The sequence below is a fragment of the Hippocampus bargibanti genome, linkage group LG12 (assembly GCF_051943395.1).
Source record: "Hippocampus bargibanti isolate YZ-2025 linkage group LG12, ASM5194339v1, whole genome shotgun sequence".
In the NCBI taxonomy this organism is placed as follows: Eukaryota; Metazoa; Chordata; class Actinopteri; order Syngnathiformes; family Syngnathidae; genus Hippocampus; species Hippocampus bargibanti.
Genome location: NC_142745.1, coordinates 5,782,699 through 5,793,598, shown reverse-complemented (window position 1 = coordinate 5,793,598; position 10,900 = coordinate 5,782,699). Strand labels below are relative to the sequence as shown.

Sequence of the window (10,900 nt, the reverse complement as noted above, 5' to 3'; positions counted from 1 at the left end):
TCGTTTCGAATTGGTGTAAAGAGCACAAGGCTCCACTCAAACCCTGACGACTAATCATAAATATTTCGAGAACGTCTCTTCCAACCGAACCTAAAAAGGAGTTTGTTTAGATAGGAGACTGACTAAACTAGAGCGCACAGATAAAGGTCAACAATCATCCTATCTAAACATAAAAAAATATTTTGTGTACATTTTAGCCTGTGCGGGGTCACGTTGCGCTAAACCCCATCCAAGCTGATTTGGTTGCCAATGAAAAATAACCAACATAGGCAGAGATACTGTCTGTAAGTCCAACCATTCGTGTTTGCAAGGTCACTGAAAAGAAACGAAAGCGGACAAGGTGAAGTTATTTTGCTTGCCTGACTGAAATTGAGGGATTAGAATGCGTTTCCACACTGTAAAGAGTGTGTGAGTAGGTCTGTTGCTTTTGGTTAATGAGTAACTACAGTTCATGGTGTATTCTTCCTTTAGTCTAAAGTCATCTGTGATAGTCTCGTGTTCATTTGCAACCTGAAGTATCAAAACATCCCCCAGCACATCTTGTGAAAATGGTGTTAAAACACAGAAAAATACATAAATGTATGTTTTTTTCCAGAAACAACGGACTTTATTGAGAATATCAAATGATCAATATGTAAGAAACAAATGCAAGACAATAACATATACACATACTGTACAAGTAGTAAACTGTCATGACTGTCATTAAGGTTGACTAAAGCTCTGATATTGTAATTTTTTTCACCCTTTTTTTGCAGACCGATCCCAGTAAAAGTACGACTATCTCTAGTTTTGACTAGAATATTTTCATTTAACACACTGACAATAACTTGTCAACAAGAATTCTTTCGGGCATAGATGATGTTTCGCCAATGCTGTATTGCCAAGGACTGACTGCAAACCTTTTTAACCTTTAAGTATTGTCAGCTGGTATCAGCATCATCAATGAGTACTAAATACCTTAAAATAATACTTACTCACTCGTGCAACTATGACCTACAAGTTCGCATGAATGAAATTTAACAATTTAATTCAGGGAGTCAATCTCTACGTTCTAATTCGATTCAATACAAGAGTTCAAGAGTTCTGTTACAATCGCTACATGATGACAAGTCAAATTACTACACGGGGAACAGATTCTCAGGATGGGTTTTACTCAATGTGCTACAGTGCAAACTGAGATGATGATAAACATAGGCAGAAATTAATTTTAATCACAGACAACACAACCACCACCACCACATCATCATCCTTGGCAAAACAGACCCGGTGATGCATGATGGACATTAGATCGTAATGATATCCACCATGATATTGAGGATAGGCTGCATCCTCAAGAATTCAACTGTTTGGAATGCCTCACAACAGGCAACAATTTTGAACAAGTGACCTACTGTTGACCTCCGATTTTACATATTCTCTGCTAATCAATCAAATAAAATACAATATACTGTATGTGGCGCCTCAAAACCAGACATAAGATGTATTTTTTTTATTATAGGGTGTTTGTTGCTTCTGTGTGCCTTACACTGAATTCCACTTACCTGAAAGTAGACTTCAGATGTCTTCTCACCTGTTCCATCTTCATCCTCCGTGCTCCCACACGCCACTAAAAAAGGATGACGACAACAGACAAGGAAGCGGTTGACTTACAGCTCTGGTCCATCTCCACAGGAGGTCCGACAGTCCGCCTGTAGAGTTGTTCACCGTGTAGATGAGAATCAGCGTTGCAGAGGCAGCGACGAATCCATACGAGTCGATCAAACACTTGCATCTTATCTCTGTAGCATGTGATCAAGAGATAACAGTCGTTAAATTTCATATTGTAACATTAGATCAAGTTTGATTTGAGGTGTCACACACTCACTGAAGCCTGTTGGGCATATGAGGTAGTACCGTATGTTCGGTGTATAAGGTGCATTGGAGTATCAGGGACACCCCCAATTATTCGTGTGTTTTCAAATTTCTCCATATATAAGGTGCGCCGGACTATAAGGCGCACCTTCAATGAATTAAAAGGTTTCCAAATATAATATATAAATATACACAGGTTTTCCAAATATAAGGCACAAAACATAAGGCGCTACAGTAGGACGCACTACTTCTACGGGGGGAATGGAGTCGGTGCCTGTGGACAATATGACATCACATATAAGGCACAGGGTCATATTTTGAAGAAAATCAAGAATTTTGGGTGTGCCTTTTACACCGGAAAATACGGTACCAGAAAAAAATAATCATTATACATAACAATGCTCAGTTTTTATAGTCATGAGGTGGAATTGAAGTATTTTAATGTAGCTGACATGTGGAGGTGTGGAAAAAAATGCTTGATAACTTAATACTACCCATAAACTACATTTAAATGAAGAATGATACTACAAAATGACTGTCCAAGACTACTGAGCAATAACTGACAGTGAATGTTTTTTTTTTTTTTTTTTTTTTTTGGGGGGGGGGGTAATTTTTCAGGTGACAATAATCTGAAAAGGTCAAATTGGGTCAACTGGATCCTATTCTCCCCCCCCAAAATAAAACATTGAAAAGGACTTTGAATATTTTGCTAACAATGTTTTGTGTTTTTTGCATGCTCACCTGTGGAGCCAAAAGTGGATGTGTCCCAATCACAGCATCAGGAAGTCTGGTCCCACGTGTTTTGAAGATGAGCAACACGAACGTCTGCAATCCTGCTCTTGAGCCTTATTCAATGTCATTAAACTACTTTGTAAAAAGGAAATGAAATAAATCATCACTTTGGTAGTAAAGATGGCCGTCTCATATGCACGAGTGGTTTGGTTTTTTTTTTTTGTTCCATTCCAGTTAATGTCAGACAAAAGGCTGGGCTGCTTTCAAGTTTGGTCAAGTGTGGCCCTCACATGAGGTTCTTCAAGCGGGAATAGGTCAATGCGTATAAACATGCTTCCGCGTGGAGCTGGGGGTCCAGATGAGACCCGAGGCCTACAAAAGGGCCATGCAGATGGGACTGGAAACCACATTGAAAAGAGGTCAATCGATTGTAATCGACACACACATTGGTGTGCTTCTTTCTTTTTTTTTTGTTCCCCGGGAAGTCAACCCTTTTCCTCTCCTGGTCGCTGTCAGAGCACCCCGTGAGACTTTTTGAGCTTGGATAGACAAATCCGAGAACAGAAAAGGTCACAAAGGTAGTCTTTCCTTGAGGTTCCCACGAATGAGCAAATTTATTGAGACACAATCTGCGAAGTGCACCGTTTACTCCCCACGAGCACGGCCGCTAAGGCCGCTCTCTCCGTGTGCGTGTCCAGATATCCTGAGTACACGGCACACGCGTTCCATTTGAAAAACAATCAAAGGAGACATGGCGAGCAACAATGAGAAGTCCCGTTTCAAGGGAAGAGAGCGAGCCGCGCGCCTTCCTCCTGCCTTCTGATTATGATTCATCCACAAGAGTCCGTTCCAGCCAACAAGCAATATCATTTCAATCACGCACTCAATACATTTTTTTTTTTAACCCGATACACTTGGTTGCTGATTACACACAAAAAAAATACAATATTTGACATTATTGAATTGATTCTTTTTCATGTGTTTCTAGGTAGGTCTAACTTAACAAATGTAAAGATTTATTTTCTGACATGGTGCACAACGGAAAATATATTCACACGACTACTCACTGTTGGGTAGAATGTTAGGGAGGACAACTTTTGTCAATCATGAAATTAAATTTTGGGGAGAACAGTTTACAAATATGCTACGTCACAATTGCTAGCAAATAAACAAAAACTAAATCGAAGCATTCCTGTAATTCTCTATTAAAGATCGGCTACTTGTTGCAAACGCTGTCACTGTGATGTGTCTTAGAAGGGAGCTAAGGCATCAAAAGTTAACTAAGTTTTTGTCACATTTTTTTGTGGGGGGTCCACATACCAGGTTGACTGAAACAAAACAAAACAAACAAAAACAAAAACACAACAACATTAAGACTTGCTCTTGAGCACTCACCCCCAAATTCTACGTACTGAAGTTTGATTTGTTCCAAAGTCAAAATTGAACATTTTCGGTTTGAATTAGCTTCAGTGCAGATGGCACTATTTTCACTATGGCACTATTTTCAATGGAAAATAGTTTCAATTCAAAGTTGTTAAGAAATATTTTGAGTGGAACACAGTTTAGGTAACCCCCCCCCCCCCCCCATCTACAAAGCGCACTAACACAGCTCACATGAAGCTGTCGTTGTATCCCCCCTGCCCGTTCCGCTCATGATGTCCCTCGAATAATGACCATCACCATGTAGTCATCATCTGACTTCGCAAAAGCTTTTGCGGATTCATCCATAAACTGCATAGAGAACTCGCACGGCGGGAAAGCGTGAAGTACGCCGCTGAGCTCCTTGTTGCGAGTACCCCCCACGGGGAGGCTTACGATGCCGGCAGCTTCCTTCTGCTTCAGGTAGGACACCAGATTCCTCAGCGGACGCTCCGTGGAGTCTTTGCCGTCTGGAACGGTGCCGTCCTCCGATTTCCCGGGCATGGCGAGGAGGACGGAGTAGCCGTTGGATCCGGCAGCCTTGATGCGGCGGGAGACCTCCTCCAGCTTGGGCTGGTCCATCCGTAAGCGCTGGCTGATTTTCAGCTTGGTGGCTTGGCTACCTTTGGGGCCGTCCAAGAGGAGGCGAGAGACCACCGCCGCGTCGCCGTCGAGAAGGTGCAGCACTGTGGGGAAGCAGCTGTTCTTGAGGAGGAGGGCGCCTCGCCACACTTGGCTCAGTTTCTGGGCGGACAGACGGTCCGAGATGTCATCCTTTCCCGCCGCGCTCTTGAGCTTGTCGCTAGGTTTACGTTTGCGATCTTTCTCGGAGCTTGAGGCGGCCGCGGTCGGGCTGAGAGTTCTTCTTCTTTTATCTTGACTGTTTGGGCGGCCTCTAGTTGGGGAGGCCCGACCGGGGCGGGGCGGGCGTTCGCCGTCACTATCGGGCCCCCCATCAGCGGGGCTGCGTTCGACGGGGGTGCTGCCGTGCGGCACGCCGTTGTTTTCAGGTGAGCGATCGGGGCGCCACGCGTTGTCCAAGTCTCGTCTCCGGCGATTGGCGTCTCCTCTTTGTAACTCCCACTCGCGGTCCACCGGCCAGTGCTCACGTCTGTCCAGGTTAGTGACGGGCAGGAAACCGGACCCTCGCATCCTGTCGTGGACGCCCAAACCGGACCACTCGGCCGGAGAGGCGAGAACCCGTTCTCGGAAACGAGGGGGCTGCAGCAGCGGCGAGCGCTCTCTGATGGAGTCGGCGAAGCGGTGATGGAACGGCGGAGGGACCAAGTCAAAGTGTTGGAGCGGCAGCGGAGGCTGAGCGAATTGCTGCTGCTGCTTGTAGTGATGCTCGGTGTCAGCAAAGTCCACCCGGATTCTCCGATCAGGACCGCCCAGTGGGAAGCCTCGCATGTTCGTGCACGCGGCCTGAGCGGCGTCCATGCTCTCGTACTGAATGTATGCCCACGCTTCGCCTTTCCTGTAGTCTATAGTCCTGATGGTGCCAAAACGGTCAAATTCTTTGGCCAGGGCGGCGAGGGAAGTCCACGAGCCGAGGCCTCCCACCCACAGCCTGGTAGTAGGCGTCGGTTTGCCGTATCCAATTTTAACCTGGTTGTGGCCCAACACTTTCCCCGACATGGCCACTTTCGCTCGTTGTGCCATGTCGAGATTTTCAAACTTGACAAATCCAAAAGTGGTACTCTGACCGCGCACTGCTCGTTTAATATCCACTACGGTTATAACGCCAAAGCGATCAAACGCTCGCCGCAGGTCGCTCTCAGTCAGGCTGACATCCAGGTTGCCGAGAAACAACGTCCTGTTTGCCCTCTGGTCGTTATCGGACAAGTTGTCGTTATGAAATTCTGGAAGAAATGCAGCGTGATTCCTGCCGTCGTATAGGGAATAATAGGCATCTCTTTCCACATCTGTGAGGTGAGGCAGGGGAGGAGGGGGGAGGGGGCCCAGCGCCATTTGCTGCAACCGGAAGTCTCTGTAGCCCGAACTGGTGGGGGAAAGCTGTCTGTGGGGGAGAACGTGTCTGTGTCCGAGTGGGAAACTGTCTTTGGAAAGCGGGGAGCGGCTCCTGCGCCGATTCATGTACACAACATCAACTTTGAGGGGCCGGTCGAAGAGCACCAGTCGGCCGCGAGCATGCTTGGCCGCTCGGGCGTCGTCGGGCTTCCGGAAATTGACGAACGCTACCCTCTCGTCGTTTTCGCGACTCATTTTAACACTCACGTTTCCAAATTTCTTGAACTCGTGAAACAGCCCGTCTTCTATGTCTTCATCGCTCAACTGCGAGCCCAGCTCACTAATTTTAAGCGTCTTGTACTCACTTTCGGGGGACCGTGGGTCGCTGCGTGAAGCGAGGACCGCGCCACCGTGCGTTCCCGGCAGTGCGCTGTAGCCGTAGCCATTACCGGCCCGAATGTCCGGGAAATTGTCTCTTTTGTCGCCGGGTAGGCTTCTCCTGGACGAGGCGCCGCAGGGTACGTAGCTGTTGCCGTTGTTGCTGGCGACGCTGAGCAGCTCTCCGCTCCTCCTGCTAGCGAGACCCCCTCTTCGCTCTTTGCCCTCATCTGGCGCCCGGGATCGTTTCCTCGCCGGCGAGCGGTCTTTCTCCTTCATTTTCAAACGCCAGTACACGAGGCGAAACACAAAATGACGTCTAACTACCAAAAATCCAACGAAACCTTACCGACTCGAAACTAGGCCGAAGGAGACTCCTCACTCGACATACACGAGCGCCATTTTGGAATACTTCACTACTGTACCGGAAGTCACGGCTGTCTGTCTGAACAGCGTTATGATTGGCTTGATAGGGACGTCGATCAAAATAACAACAGGTGAACCAGCCTATCAGAAACAAGGGTGCGGCTCGGACATACCCAGGAAAGATTTTAAATAGCACAAAGATAACGACTGTGACATGAAGGAATTTGCGTTCCCACTTTTTTTTTGTGACGCATCAAGGCATTCACACATTTATCAGCGAGACAGAATAGTTATAATAATTTGCTTTAACCCCCACGCACATTGTTTTTTAGTATGGGTGTTTTTGTCCATTAGTTCTTGCGTTGCATTGATCTTTTACACTGTGAGATTGTTTGATTCGAAGTCTAAAACATCGTTTGTTGTGGAAAAATGTCCATATAGGGTGGGCAAACCTTGTTGGAAAATGGTCATATTAGATTTTTAAACCGCACAGATCGGTCGGATAAATTGATTGAGTGTAACTATAAAATACGTGGTGAATAATTTGTTGCGTCAATAAAATAAGGCATTTTAAAATGTGATTATGCACTGATAGAATTATAATTAACCAATCATTTAGTACAAGAAAATATCTGGTTGCATTCTTTTCATTAAATTGCGTCCAAAGAAAGGCGTTTATAAATGAAATGTATTATTATTAAAAGTTAATTTTAATACTAATGTGATGTATGTATTCATTTTTACGTCATTTGGTTTTCATTATAATTCAAATTTAATTTGATTATCAATGACCAATTTAAAATAAGTATAAATAGAGAAATGTTCTTTAAATTTTCCCCCTCAATTAAAAGTACTTTTTCCCCAACTAATTCTTTTTTTTTTTAATTCATAAATTGTCGTAAGGACGGTATTGCTTTTTTGTTTGTTGTCCTAACTAAAATTACCACCAGAGAGCAGCACCTTCTTATAACGAGAGCAAGGTACAAACCAAAGCAACCAACAAATATGGTTTCTAAGATTTTTGGACAGTACAGTACTACACTTGAAAAAGGAAAATTCATTCTTTAATTGCCTGTTATTAATGTTTTGTTTTACGTATGTTGTGCGGTCGCTTGCATAATTGCTGGCGTGTTGTTTTTTGGTGGTTAGTAAGGGCTTAAAATGCTCTGGCATGAGGGCACTCCCACACGATTACAACTTTGGCTGAAAAGGGTGAGATGTATGTTATTATATATACTGTATATTCATATTTTTTATATTTAAAAAAAAAATCACCCGCACATTCTAAATTACATTAAATTAAATCCCAGGTTTGTCTGTAGGATCAATCTGACCTTGTTACAAGAAGACCCCGCAGTATCATTTGCTATGGGATCGTCTCGGGATTATGGTGTCCGAAAATTAAAAAAAAAAAAAAGGGAACAGCAGCTTTGCTCTCAACCCTGTGAGCTGGCCTGGGCTGGCCCCTCTTTGAGAGACCATCTGGTGAAGTTCCTCTCTGGAGGGGAGGCAATCTGCAAAGCATTAAAATGTGTCTAAATGTATCTCCAATACATTAAAGATGCACTTGTCAAACCAAACCAAATATGGTAAAATAGTAAAAGCATGCACAGGAAACGAAAGGAAAAAAATAACAGATTAAGAATAAAAAAGTTTTTTTTGTCAGAAAATACTTTTTCTGATGACTGTTTTTGCGTGAGAGTGTTTGCTTGATTTCTTCTAGCATATTATTCAATAACTTTAGACGAGAGGCAGTGCGCTGTACACATTTAATTGATTCATTAAATTCTCCTCATAACATTAAAGATGGACGACCATATTCACGAATGAGTCATCCTACTTGTGTAGCTGTTTAGTATTAAAAACCTGTTTGAGGGCACGTGCCATCTTCCTGCTGCGGGCTTTGGCGAAGCACTGCAGTGTGTGTCATGGCAGCACCTGACACACTTTTCCCCCTGGTCTGAACACCTGCATACAAGCAGCATGTTCTCTTCTGTTAAAAGCACACCGGTGTCACAAATCGTAAAACCGCATGCATGGGAACATATTCGCTGAAATCATATATGCAATCTGTGCTCATTCATTGCTTTAATTATGTTTGTCCAAGTGTTAATACAGAGGATAATGGATCTAATATGTGATAATAGCGCAGTTGGGGCTTGACGCTTATTTTTAGCCACTGAGACTGACCCAGACAGCGCAAATACAAGAGGAGAAACACAGCAAGGCAGGAGGGAGGGAGGAATCTAAATGAGACTGGAGTGAAGGAAAAGTACTGAGCGGATGTGGCGCTGCAGATGCAGAATGTATGAGCTCACGTGAGTATAAATAGGTGCATGGGAAGACACTGGAACAAAAAAAATAATCAAATGGCAGCCCAAGGTGAACGGCATAGCGATGGAGGGGTGTTGACACCACCCAACAGCGAACAAACCCGAGAGATATGGTGTAGAATCGCAAGTCAATATTGTCCCCTGCAAGACATTGTCTCACTGACATGGAAATAAAACAGCCCATTCAAATGTCACTTTTCTGTTGGTGTTGTGGTTTACTTTTAAGGATTAGGTGTGTATGGTGTCTAAAGATTCATATTATTGTCATTTTCTGAGTCTCTCTTTGGTCACGGGTGAGTTGGGATGAGTGGTGGGCCACACCCTGAACACCTGGTGGCCAACCAGCCATTACGCACAATTGGATAAGGTGGCCCAAAAAAGTCTTCACATGCCCATACAGGTGTCAGGTTTTGGATTGGATTGAATGAACCTTTATTAGTCTCGCAGTGGAGAAATGTACATTTCAAATTATGAAAGGAAAGGACGAAGTAGAAAAACAAAATACAGGAGCTGCTGTAAAGGCAGCCACTCTCCATCTTGAAGTAAAAAAATAAAATAATGTGAAACAATACGAAAGACAGTCATTCAATTTTTAGCATTTCTGCCCCGTCTTTGTTGTAGGAAGCAGTTTTAGCTGAAAGAGGAGAGGATCAAAGCGTCCTTTTTATCAGTGGATCAAGGACGTCATGGTGAAACGCGCACGTCTGCTACTAGCTAATTGTTGAAAGCAAACACGAAGGTGTAGCATCCATTGACGAACGAGATTGTCTCACAGCTCTCGTCCTACATAAATCCGCTTCAGTTCCAAGCTGCGACAGCTCCACATACGCATCGACGCTCCTTGCTTCTCATCGCGGGCTCCTTTTATGATCACCCCCTCCAAAAAAAAAACACCATACATTTTTGCTAAAAATGACTTGTAATTTATAGATTTTTTTTAAAATCAGAGATAATTAAGTTGCACAAGTGTACACACCCTCACAACTGGGATGCGGCTGTGTTCAGCATTAACAAAAAGTATTCAATCTCATATTAACTCATTCACTGCCATTCCCAAATTTATTCTCGAATTGGATATATGACGTTGAGCGCCATTCCCGAATTTGTTCGGGTTTTGGTTTATCTTGCTGGGGTGCCAATAAAGCGCTGGCAATGTGTTTTCCCTTCCACAGTCCTTGTTTTGTTTCCAGAGCCACATTGTCAGTTGTCAGTCGCTCATCCTTAAATACTTTTTTTTTTTTAACTTTGAACCCTGGAACTGTATCCTGTGTCCAAGCCTGGTTCTGACAGTGGAAAGAAGCCAGAGTAGTGTTTGGAGCTAAGATTCAAACCAGGAAAATCTTAACTGTAAGGCTGTCGCCTACATCTCAAATTAAAATGAGTATACATAAAGGACAGCCGACGTCACTTTTTTTGTTTTTTAACTGACACCAGAAAAACGTTTTATAGCATCTAAAATACCCAAAACACGCAGTATGATATTTTTAGTCAAAGGCAAAACACCAATAAAAATGACTTAAAGTGTCCAAAATCTGCAAAAAATGAGCTGCGAATTGGGCATTTTCAGAAAGCCCCGCCCCCATTTTATGACGTCACGCCAAGACGTCTCGCATTGCTTGTGAATTAAAACAATGGCTTCAGATTCGGAGAATATGCTTTCTTGTTACACATCCAGTTATGAATATGATTCAAATAGCTCTGAAGAGCAAAGCATACATGTTTGCAATCGATTAAAGAATGTATTTGGGCCATTTTGAGGCAACATTGGGGGGCAAATCGATCACCAGAAAAGAGGCACAAAATGGCGACATACTGTGGCCACCTCCGTTTCCACAGGCTGATAAATTCTT

General features: G+C 43.8%; 1 pseudogene across 1 annotated transcript; it reads right to left on the bottom strand.

Annotated features, from left to right (window-relative positions):
- Nucleotides 1–580: 580 nt before the first annotated feature.
- On the bottom strand, nucleotides 581–6,752 carry LOC148890155 (RNA-binding protein 15 pseudogene; annotated as a pseudogene). The gene is made up of 2 exons (XR_016116692.1): nucleotides 2,593–6,752; nucleotides 581–1,778 (listed from the first exon to the last, which is right to left on the bottom strand). The product of XR_016116692.1 is annotated as an RNA-binding protein 15 pseudogene (transcript).
- Nucleotides 6,753–10,900: the final 4,148 nt, after the last annotated feature.